The sequence below is a fragment of the Gorilla gorilla genome, chromosome 6 (genome assembly GCF_029281585.2).
Source record: "Gorilla gorilla gorilla isolate KB3781 chromosome 6, NHGRI_mGorGor1-v2.1_pri, whole genome shotgun sequence".
NCBI classification, from domain to species: Eukaryota; Metazoa; Chordata; class Mammalia; order Primates; family Hominidae; genus Gorilla; species Gorilla gorilla.
In genome coordinates this window covers 124,666,090-124,678,265 of record NC_073230.2, presented here as the reverse complement: position 1 = coordinate 124,678,265, position 12,176 = coordinate 124,666,090, and the positions used below count along the sequence as shown (strand labels likewise).

The window sequence follows — 12,176 nt, the reverse complement described above, 5'->3', positions numbered from 1 at the left end:
GATGTGGTATCATACCCAGAAATCCAGGGAGATAATAAAGGCTCCCTTATTTCTTTTTTATTGGATGGGTAAAGTTAAATTTAGCTGTAAGTAAAAAAAAAAAAAAAAAAAAAAAAAAAAAAAAAAATCCTAAAGCTTTGTTCACTAACTGCGAGTTGCTGCTATTTGGACAAAAAAAAAAAAAAAAAAAAAAAAAAAAAAAAAATTAGGCAGACTTGGGAAGAACAGTTTGAAATAAATTTAAAACCTGGCAATGCTGAGGCCAGGGTAGGCTGGGCAGTGCCAGCAATTACGATGTCATTTTTGAGATGCGGTTTAGTACATTTGTGCGCCTCTTTACACTTTGTTCAGGAGCAGGGTATTGATTATAGGAACACTGTAAGTTTCAAACCTGCCCTTTCCCTCATTCTCCCCCGGTTTGAGCTATACCCTTTTAAAAAGTCATTTGGGCACTTTCTTGAGGTGAGGCTGGTAAGGACTTCAGCTCAAACTGAGATCAATTTTCAGATGTTTCAGGGAGAATTGTTGTACAGTGTTCTGTGCCCCTCTTCTTTACAAATAGAATCATTTACTCCCCTCCCCCTACAATGAATTTAAGGGATTTTTCATAATCCCTATTACTTAGATACACCCACATAGAAAATGCTCCCCACAAAGATTTCTACTACACAATAGACACTTTTGTTATTGACTAAGGAAGTTTTAGGATATAATAAAATAAGTGAAAATCAGATGCAGTTTCAGAGGTGAATAATAATATCACAAATGATTGATATAATTTATGATTTAATAGACTATCAGTTCAAAGTCAGAAGCTTTATCTTCTCTCTGTGTTATTCTTGAGTAATTGTGTTTTAAAATTATTATTTATGTCTGTGAAGTAACAATCTACCTTTAAAGGTGTGCTTTGAATAAGGTCAATTCAGGGCAATGAAATAGATTATTATTCAAATGACTGTACTTTGCTTTTGCTCTATTTTTTGAAGACCAGACTTAAAACAATAACATTACTATATGTATCCCTATAAGAGATGATGTTTTAACTTAGGAAGAGAAAGGGTTAAGGCAAAGAGGAAAAAAAAATCCGCATATATTATGGGAAGTAAAAATACCAGGAATCAAATACTTCAGAAGGATAACTAGACAAAATAAAAAATGAGGTAGATACACTTTTATAAGAATTATCTAATGAAAAGGACAAAATAATAATAAACTTGTAAATCATAAAGTAGATGAAAGGTAAAAAGATAAAAATTTGGTCTCACTCAATAAAATTATTTAGAGTGGTCTTACGTAGTAAAACTTTTCAGATTTCCCCATTAATAGTGAGGCTTGCTTACTGAAAACATGTTTTCTGGATTGGCATAAAAACATGCTTCTTCCTCCCTCCAATTTTTCTTCCCTTTCTTTCTGTTCTTTTTCCTTGTCTTCCTCCTCTGTCTCTGTCTCTTGTCTCTATCTCTCACCCTTTCTATCCCCCTTGCTTCCTTTTCTTCACTTTCTCCCTTCCTCTCTTCTTTTCCTCTCTTTCTCTCTTTTGGCGTTTTGCACTCTCTTCGTCTTTCTTTCCCCCCTTTTCTTCATTAATAGCCTTTTGCAATGCTGGTTTATGAATAATTTGTTTGCAAATAACAATTCAGGAAAGTGTTAACATAGCACACCATGGAAGGAAAATTGAAAATAGAAAGCTGAGGTATTAGGCTTTTTAATGGGGATTTGAACAGAAAGAAAGCATAAGCTTGATTTGCCGCCTCTGTCACCTAAAGAAAGTCTTTTAGCTAAAGCTTCACCTCTGACCTTGTTTTCTACTTTCAGGGTATACTGTATTTCTCTTTTTTTGTTATATGTCTGGTTTGCAATGCCATTGATGTTCATAGGGAAGTGAGAGAATTGCTGTTTGAAAAGTCCATGCTCTACTTTATGAAGGCTAGCTTTATTTTCTTTTTTTGTCATATTTTCTCTTTTTGCTTTTGGAAAAATTCATGATAGAGGCCAAGTCTTAAACACATTGGAAAATTTAACTAACTTAAAAATAATAAATGTTCACCTGCTTTTGGTTTTAATCTTTCTCTGATGTAAAACTGTCACTTCAGACATTGTCGTTTCAGAGTTAAATCTCAAAGTGTCATGAATGAACTGCTATCATTTTTAAAAATATGGCTGACTTTTTTAGCACTGATTTTAGGCTTCAAATGATGAACACACTGGGTTTGGCTTGTTTCACACAGTTACCAGACAAGTTTTGTCTTTCAGGTCAAGGATAAATAAAATCAAGTCAAGTCATACAGTGTTGCGTCTTAATTTTGTTTACTTGTTTGATACCAGAGAGGCGATTTTGCTGAATCCTGCATGCACAGCATCAGGCTTGGCAGAATTAAAAATCTGTAAGAACTGCTTCGCTAATTCAATACTCCTTCTAGATGGAAATGGTAAAGTTGGAAGATGTGGGGAAAACTTTAGCCATAGGGTGACAGTATAACTTATCTGACAGGAGCAAATAACTCACTAACTCCTGAATAACTATTTTCCATATTCTGTATGTCCATTCCAATTTTAAGAAAAAAATGCCTAAGAAGTTTGGATAATTATGTGATTGCAAATCCTGCATGGAGAAATAAGAAAAGTAATGCCATTATATACTCTTTTTCTGTCTTGGTTTGTATTTTATACAATCGTTTGTTAACACATATAAATTAAGATTTTATAGCACTATAAGTCCTGAAATATTTGTCAAGTGTATAGAGATTTTTAAAAACAGGCTTTCCAGAGAAGGGATGGGGTAATCAAATATAATTTTTGTAGTGATTGATTTTGAAAATAAAACTTTGACATTAATGTGTTTCTCTAAATGGTGCATGTATCACTTGTTTTATGAAAATAATTTTCTTATCTTTTTCATTTGCCTAAAAGAAATGTATGGTCATTTTCTTTAAACAATTGGAAAATATTTAAACATGAATTTTCTTCAAGGGAGTGATTAGCTTACATGGTTTTCATTACACATCTGTACACATTAATGTGTAGGGTATTTACAAGTCTGTAACGTTTTTGAAATTATAACTACAGGCTGAAAGACTCCTTCTTAGAAGAAGAAAGCTAGTAGTATTTCATTCAGTTCATTTATGACAGTATGTTAGAAAGCTGCCTGCTAAACCACAAATCTCATCCCATTAACTCACAGAATCCTATAACCTTGAGCTATTCAGATTTCAGATGGCCAAGTGAAATGTCCTTACCTTGCATTTATTCATAAATATTAAGACCTTTCAGTGAAGTCAGAATTATTTGAATCCCACTATTATTGTAAACATGTGGACAACAAAGACTTATATAGTTTAAAATGTATGAGATAAGAAAATAATAACAGATATGTCATTTTTATACTAACTACTATATCTTTCTCTCCTCTCCTTTCACTCAGTAATCATCCCATGAAAGCTTCCATTTTTCTTTAATAATTTAATTGAAAGTATAATCTCATTTTATTTATGTATTGACTTAGTTAGTTAGTTAGTTACTTAGTTATTTTAGACTGGGTCTTACTCTATGGCCCAGGCTGGAGTGCAGTGGCACAATCTGGGCTCACTGCAACCCCTGCCTCCCGGGTTCAAGTGATTCTCCTGCCTCAGCCTCCCGAGTAGCTGGGATTACAGGTGCCCGTGACCACACCCAACTAATTTTTGTATTTTTAGTAGAGACACGGTTTCATTGTGTTGGCCAGGCTGGTCTTGGACTCCCGACCTCAAGTGATCCTCCTGCCTGGGCTTCACAAAGTGCTGGGATTACAGGCGTGAGCCACAGCGCCCAACTGAAAATATGATTTTAAGTGGATTTCAGTTAAAAATGAAAAAGGAAACAACATGAAGCAAACATTTATTGAAGGCTTACAATGTGGTAGGTGCTCTATTTTCTATCAATGTCTTATTTAATTTCCCAACAACTCCATGAGTTGTGTAATTCAAGTGGTGTTTCCCCATTATTTACATGATTGAATTAAAAATAAAAGGCTCCTTCTTAAGGTAAGATAACCGGATCTTGAATTTGGATGTTATAACTCAACTAAGTGTAACATAATGGCTCTTGCCTCAAGGGAATAGTTCATTAATTCCTGCAACCAATTTTATTAAGGGTCTACAATGCCCAATACTTTACCAGTCTCAGAAGACAAGGCCATGAAAAAAATTCAGTGGCAATCCTCAAGGCTACCATATTCTTTTGAGGAGAGAGACATTCAAATACAAAAATGTGGCCAGGCGCAGTGGCTCATGCCTGTAATTCCAGCACTTTAGGAGGCCGAGGGGGTTGTCTCACAAGGTCAGGAGTTTGAGACAAGCCTGGCCAACATGGTGAAACCCCATCTTTACTAAAAATACAAAAATTAGCCGTGCCTGGTGGCGGGCACCTGTAATCCCAGCTACTCGGGAGGCTGAGGCAGATAATTGCTTGAACCCGGGAGGCGGAGATTTCAGTGAGCCAAGATCGCGCCACTGCACTTCAGCCTGGACACAGCAAGACTCCATCTAAAAAAAAAAAAGGCCGGGAGCGGTGTCTCACGCCTGTAATCCCAGCACTCTGGGAGGCCGAGGCGGGCGGATCACGAGGTCAGGAGATCAAGATCATCCTGGCTAATACACTGAAACCCCGACTCTACTAAAACATACAAAAAATTAAGCCTGGTGGCGGGAGCCTGTAGTCCCAGCTACTCGGGAGGTTGAGGCAGGAGAATGGCGTGAACCCGGGAGGCAGAGCTTGCAGTGAGCTGAGATCGTGCCACTGCACTCCAGCCTGGGCGACAGAGCAACACTCCATCTCAAAAAAAAAAAAAAAAAGCAATTTTTTCGTATGGCAGAAGCCATAGTAGAGGCACATGTACGAGTGGCGCTGTGCTCCCGATACATTAGGTGGACATTTTCACCTTACGTATTGTCAGAAGGAAGTAAAATCTTTCTGAAGGAAGGAATATTGATGCTGAGCCCTAAATGAGAAATTAGTTTGGTAGAACTGTGGATCAGATAAAAATGCAGCCATGTAACAAAAAGAAGCTAAAGGGAACAGGGATTATCAAAAATTTTAGTCTGATTTGATCTTTTTGTCTGATTTGATCTTTTCACTGTGAGCATCAAGTATGTGAAAGTGTTCAAGTGCAAAACTGGATAGGAGGACCAGGGTGGTATTACAAGTAGCCTCATAAATTATTCTATGACTTTGGATGCACCAACCAAAACTGGCTTACTATTAATTATGGATAATAGCTCTGAGAGCTACTAATAAATTCCTTACTAATTGTACTTATTTATTGTTTGTAAATTTAATCTAATCTGTAGACTTTCTGTTTGGCTTATCTATCCATGAATTAAAAATAAGAATTGGAAACAGTTAACATTATTATATACATATGATTATAATTTTAATGTTGAGATATATTTCATTATATATTCTGCATCTCTAACTTTATGGTTCCAAATTTACTACCACAATTTTAAAAGGGGTATAGTGTAAAACTATAACAATATTAACAACATATACCTAATGAGTTTGGTTCTAATAAGATCAAATTACTATTTTTTTTTCAGGTTTCTGATAAGAATTGCTTTCTGTATCCCATAATGACCTCTAGCCATCCATGTCATAGGGAGGTGGCGCTTTGTACTGGATGAAGCAAAGGTTTGCAACCTAGTTCACTGTTTCCCAACTGTAAAACGAGAATAATATTACCTGGGTTATTATTGTGAAGATTAAATGACATAAGTAATATTGCAAAGATAAAGTCTGGCACTTTTCCCTTCTTAAACACCTCATTTTAAAACAAAAATATCTAGGAAAAAATCTATAAAGTTTATATGAATATTTTTATGTATTTGTAATTTCTTCTAAATTATAAAGGGCAACACCAGTTTTGTCAATATTTTCATAAATATTTCTAAAGTTGCAACGTAATCCAGTATTAAAAAGCCTGAAAAGATTAGTTCACATAATTATGAGCGTAGTAGTGGAAATCACGAAAGTAATATTTATTTGATAGTGCCGAGTTCTTCCCATATATTGTGTGTGTTACTCTTCACACATTCCTTTGAGGTGTGTTCTTTTATCATCCCCATTTGAAACCAGAGTTAACTGTGACTCAAGAGGTTTAAGTGACATGTCCCCAAATCACTGAGATGGTAAGTAAAAAGAGAGAGGCTAGCTTTGAACACATGACTATTTAACTCCACAGGACAAGTTCTTAATATAGAAATTCAAAATTTTAATCATAAGTTCTACAAGTTTCCAGTTTGATTTAGCAGTAAACAGATGGACCATGTGTTTTAAAAAATAGCAACTGATTTACCCATATAGTTGCTCTTAGTTGATGCAAACTGCTAAAATAATAGGTATGGCCATAAAGGAATTGCCTTTTTTTCTTCTTGCCAATATGCAAGAAGAAAACAATGAATACGTGTTTAACTAAATCAGAAGCAAGGAGTATCCCAAATTATTATCTCTGAAAGGAGATTTTTATGTTGGACAGCTATAGTCTTGTGTAAATTTGAAGCTTTAACCTATCTTTAAAATTGATGACATTTTTCTAAAAAACATTATAACTTTCACAATTTGTTATTTTATGCTTTAATCTTGTGAAATTTGAACTTTAAGGCTAGGTGCCTATAATCCTAGCACTTTTGGAGTCAGATGTGGGCAGATCGCTTGAGTCCAGGAATTTGAGACCAGTCTGGCCAACATAGTGAAAACCTGTCTTTCCAAAAAACAAACAAACAAACAGACAAACAAAAACTTAGCCAAGTGTCATGACTATACCTGTAGTTCCAGCTACTCCAGCAGCTGAATTGAGAGGATCTCTTGAGCCCAGGAGGTTGGAGGTTGAGGCTGCGGTGAGCTGAGATTGTGCCACTGCACTCCAGTCTGGGTGACAGAGCTAGACCCTGTCTCAAAAAAAAAAAAAAAAAAAAAAAAATCTGTTATGTGGAATATATTTTTGCAAATGTGAAAGTTTCTACGTCTGTAGAAATCTGAATCTGTAGAAATGGGTATTTGAATAGATTCTTTTTAACACAATTTAAATAAAATTTTCAGCATTTGTCACTAGTAAGTTTCTTCAATTTATCAGGCTGAAGTTAAATAATTAAAAACTTGAAAAATATCTATTTGGGGGCATATTTAAAATTCTTCCCATCCTTAAGAAAACATATTATAGATTAACTATTTCTAACCATATCTAATTCTATGTAACATTTGAAATTTTAATGTGACTCATTTTAATAAGGAATGTAATGTTAACTTTAAAAGCTGACAAAGATATTCTTTCAATAGCTTTTATGATATACATTTTCTCTTATTTCATAATTCAATTTTAGAAAGGCTTATTTATTTTGTTATCTAACTAAAAACAACATCTCAAAAATATGTGGGCAATTGGAAAATATTGTTTTGGAAAAATGAAATGTAATGTTTTCTTAAAATAGATTGTGCAGAAATTGAACTTATCAAACAAAATGTTACATGGCAAAGAAATACTTTTTGTGTTTAATTTATAAAAGTAATCAGAAAAGGTCCCTTTATGAATGGTGGAAAATATTTGCAAACTATGCTTCTGACAAAGCTCTAACATCCAGAATCTATATGGAACTTAAACAAATTTACAAGCAAAAAATCAAATAACCCCACTGAAAATTGTGCAAAGGATATGGAACAGACACTTTTCAAAAGCAGATATACATGCGGCCAACAGACATACAAAAAAATGCTTAACATTACTAATCACTAGGGAAATGCAAATACAAACCACTACGAGATATATCATCTCATACCAATCAGAATGGCTATGATTAAAAAATCAAAAAATAACAGATGCTGGTGAGGTTGCGGAGAAATGAGAACACTTCCACACTGTTGGTAGAGTGTAAATTAGTTCAGCCATTGTGGAAAGTACAGTGGCGATTCTTCAAAGAACTAAAAACAGAATTACCATTTCACCCAGCAGTTTCATTATTGGGTATATATCTGAAGGAAATTAAATCATTCTGCCACAAAGACACATGCACGAGTATGTTTATCACAGCCCTATTCATGATAGCAAAGACATGGAATCAACCTAAATGCCTATCAACAGTAGACTGGATAAAGAAAATGTGATACATATATACCACGGAATACTAAGCATCCAAAAAAGAATGAGATCATGTGTTTGCAGCAACATGGATGAAGCTGGAGACCATTACCATAGCAAACTATTGCAGGAACATAAAACTAAATACCACATATTCTCACTTATAAGTGGGAGCTAAATTACTCGAACACACAGACACATAAAGGGGAAAAACACACACTGGGGCTTACTTGAGGGTGGAGAGTGAAAGGAGGAAGAGGATCAGAAAAAAATAACTACCGGGTACTATGCTTAGTACCTGGGTGACGAAATAATCGGTACATCAAACCCCTGTGACATGAGTTTACCTATATAACCAACCTGTACATGTACTCCTGAACCTCAAATAAAAGTTAAAAGAAAAAAATATATTTATTATCTCTCTGTAAAATATGAACAGATGCGAATCTATGAATTAGAACTATTAGTGAATCACTCATGCTTTGTAAAAAGAGAAACCTTTGCAAGAAACATTTTCTATGATTTTATTATAATGGCATTTTAAATATCAGCAGTCAATAATATCCATAGTAAAGTTAACACTTTTTATTGTTCCCTTATGCCCAATATACAAATAAAGCAGGAATGATATGTCTCAATTCTTTAAAAAAAGCATTGTTACTCCCATAATTTATTTAAATATTTATCTAAACATTATCATGCATTTGATATGGAGTCACTGCCTTTGAAGAACAATCAGAAATCAGGCCAAGGTTCTCAAAATATAAATCAGCTAAAAAATAAATTTGCTTCAAGTGATTCACACAAATTTTTAAAATGAAACTCCATGAAGAATAAAATTTGGGATGTAAAAGATAAATTCCCTTAGTGAGTGTTTATGAAAAAGATTAGCAAATGAATACTATGGTCCAGGTCCCTTCCAGACAATGAGGATATCACTGGGAACAAGAAAGTCATGGAACATCTAGTTTACTGTGAGGAAATAGACAAAAAAGTAAATAATTAATAAATAATACTAAACATTGACAATAATTCCAAAGTAAATACAACTAGAGTGTGATATGATGGATGCTTGTGAAGTGGCTACTTAGGATGGTCAAGGAAGGTTTCTATAGATAAGTGACATTTAAGCTTCAATCAGAATGTCAAGAAGGATTTCACCCATGAAAACATCTGCAGAAGGAATAGCAGGTATATGTGTCCCCAGATGGGAACAAACTTTGCTTGTTCAATGGGTACAGTGTACATCAGAGTCAAAGAAAATTAGATTGTATGGGCTGCCAGACCCTGGTGATTTAGGAGCTTCAACTATATTTTAACCCACATGTGATGGGAGCAACCGAAATAATTATGCCTGATATTTATTTCATTTTATGTTATTTATTTTGTATTATACTTTAAGTTCTGGGATACATGTGCAGAATGTGCCGGATTTTTATGTAGGTATACATGTGCCATGGTGTTTGCTGCACCCATCAACCCATCATCTACATTAAGTATTTCTGCTAATGCTATCCCTCCCCTAGACCCCCACCCCACGACAGGCCCCAGTGTGTGATGTTCCCCTCCCTATGTCCATGTGTTCTCATTGTTCAACTCCCACTTATGAATGAGAACATGCGGTGTTTGGTTTTCTCTTCCTGTGTTCGCTGAGAATGATGGTTTCCATCTTCATCCATGTCCCTGCAAAGGACAGACACTTCTCAAAAGAAGACACTTACGCGACCAACAAATATATGAAAAAAAAGCTCATCATTACTGGTCATTAGAGAAATGCAAATCAAAACCACAGCGAGATACCATCTCACACCAGTTAGAATGCCGATCACTAAAAAGTCAGGAAACAACAGATGCTGGGGAGGATGTGGAGAAATAGGAATGCTTTTACACTGTTGGTGGGAGTGCAAATTAGTTCAACCATTGTGGAAGATAATGTGGCAATTCCTCAAGGATCTAGAACCAGAAATACCATTTGACCCAGCAGTCCCATTACTGAGTATATACCCAAAGGATTACAAATCATTCTGCCATAAAGACACATGCACACATATGTTTATCGCAACACTATTCACAATAACAAAGACTTGGAACCAACCCAAATGCCCATCAGTGATAGACTGGATAAAGAAAATGTGGCACATATACACCATGGAATACTGATATTTATTTTAAAAAAAGATAAATATGGAGAATAAATTGTGGAAGAAGCAATAGTGAATTCAGGGAGACCGGTTAGGAAGCTATTGCAGTGATCTAGCTAACAGATATAGAAAGATCCCAGGATAAGTTTTGGAAGTAGCATAGAAATATATGCTGATAAATTAAATGTAGACAATAAAGGAAAGAAAAAAAAAAGCCAAAGATGAGTATATTGGTGTACCTTTGAAAACACAAACATTAAAATGACTCACTCAGTGGCATTAGTTTTGTGAAGATAGTGTTTTCAGAAGCATTCTAATTTTTACTTCCTGAAAGAGTAAGAGAATATTGAAATTTGTATAACAATTTGAAAAGCTGAATTATAGAAAGATTCACTTCTACGACTATTAGTTAGGCTGATTCATTATCTGTGGATAGGAATCTAATTCAAAAAGGCCTATATTAATCATGAGTATTTAATGTTCAATTGCAGGGCATGCTGGGAGTTGTAGTTTTCAGTTATCATATGTAATTTTTGTAACATTACTTAGTCTTGCAAAGTTCCATTCACCTGTCAAAAATATCGTTTGCCTTAGGCAAGTGATTGAATGCAGTTCTGCAAGATTGATCTATATAGAGCAGTTGGTGACAACCAGTTACAATTTTGAATTTCTAGGAAATAGTACTATGAACACAGGTCTTATTCCTCCTCCCAAAACAACACTTCCAGGCATTCCCATAGGATTTTTGGTAATTGTAAAGCTACCAGCAGGTACACAATCAACACAAACTGAACATCATTGTAGGTATTAATACTTGTTTTCAGGACACCTACAATGTACACAAAATATACCCAGAGAAATAATATACACAGGCTATGCTCTGAATCAAACTTGGAAAGTAGTTCCTAGATATTTAGGGAGATTTTAAAAATATTAAAGATGATAGAGTTTCAATACAGAATCTAGGTTTATGTTCTAAGAATAAGCAACGAAATGGGAAAATGCCAAACCAAAGCAAACACATCTTTAAATGATGAAGTAAAAAGCACAATGACAATCAAAAGCTTTGGTGACCACTAAACAAGTTATAGTTTATCCCCTAGAGAGAAGCTATGATGGGCTGAACTTGTCATTAGGAGGAAGATTAAGTGCCAATGGTTCTGACTTGGTTAATTACATGCTCAAATCCCTTCAGTATATCACAGAAGCCAAAGCCAGGCTTTTTGCTTTTGAATATCTGTATCGTGACTCTTTGGATTGCTTGTTGGTTATTTCTCTTGACAACTTGAACCTGAACATTAAATCCCATTGGCAACAACTATCTGTCAAGAGCAAATAAATAAATAAATAAATAAATAAGATTCGTGTATTAGTTTTCATTATAGAAGTGCTTGTAGTTGAAAAAATATGTACCTGTCAAGTTTTCAACATCTCGCTGGGGATGCAAGCAATGCTGTTGTGATTTCAGAACCTGGCTGACAAATTCACGTTTCAGTAGTAAAGACAAATCAAGGGTTTTTCTCTCCCCCCCCTTTTTTAATTCTGTTTTTTTCTTACCGCTTTGACAGTCATACATAACAATTTGAGACCTAAGTGCCACTTTGATTCACTATTCCATTATTAAGTGGCACAGTCGCTATAGAATAGATGACGGGCCTGTACTCAAGGCATTGTGAATTAAACAGCTTTCTACAACGGGGAGATTGAATGGCCCAAAGAATTCTGAAATATTTTTAAAAAAATAATTAAAAAGTGTGTTTCAGAAGCTTCAAAGTATATAATTTAAAATAATCATAGGTAGTTAATTGTAAACTATAGAAAACAAAATATTTTTTAGTAACATTGTTCAAGTTTAGAGGAAACATTAAATACATTAGCAAATATCCTAAACCCACAATTACTAATTTCAAATATGAGTATTTAATGGGTCT

General features: G+C 34.7%; 1 long non-coding RNA gene across 1 annotated transcript in view; it reads right to left on the bottom strand.

The window, feature by feature from the left end:
* LOC129523791 (uncharacterized) overlaps positions 1 to 11,713 on the bottom strand; it is a 66,948-nt gene extending 55,235 nt beyond the window's left edge. The window contains exons 1-2 of the long non-coding RNA XR_008667412.1: positions 11,659 to 11,713; positions 6,796 to 6,920 (exon numbers count right to left, since the gene is read on the bottom strand). This is a non-coding gene — a long non-coding RNA (uncharacterized lncRNA). The remainder of the gene's footprint in view (positions 1 to 6,795; positions 6,921 to 11,658) is intronic.
* Between the last annotated feature and the right edge of the window lie 463 nt (positions 11,714 to 12,176).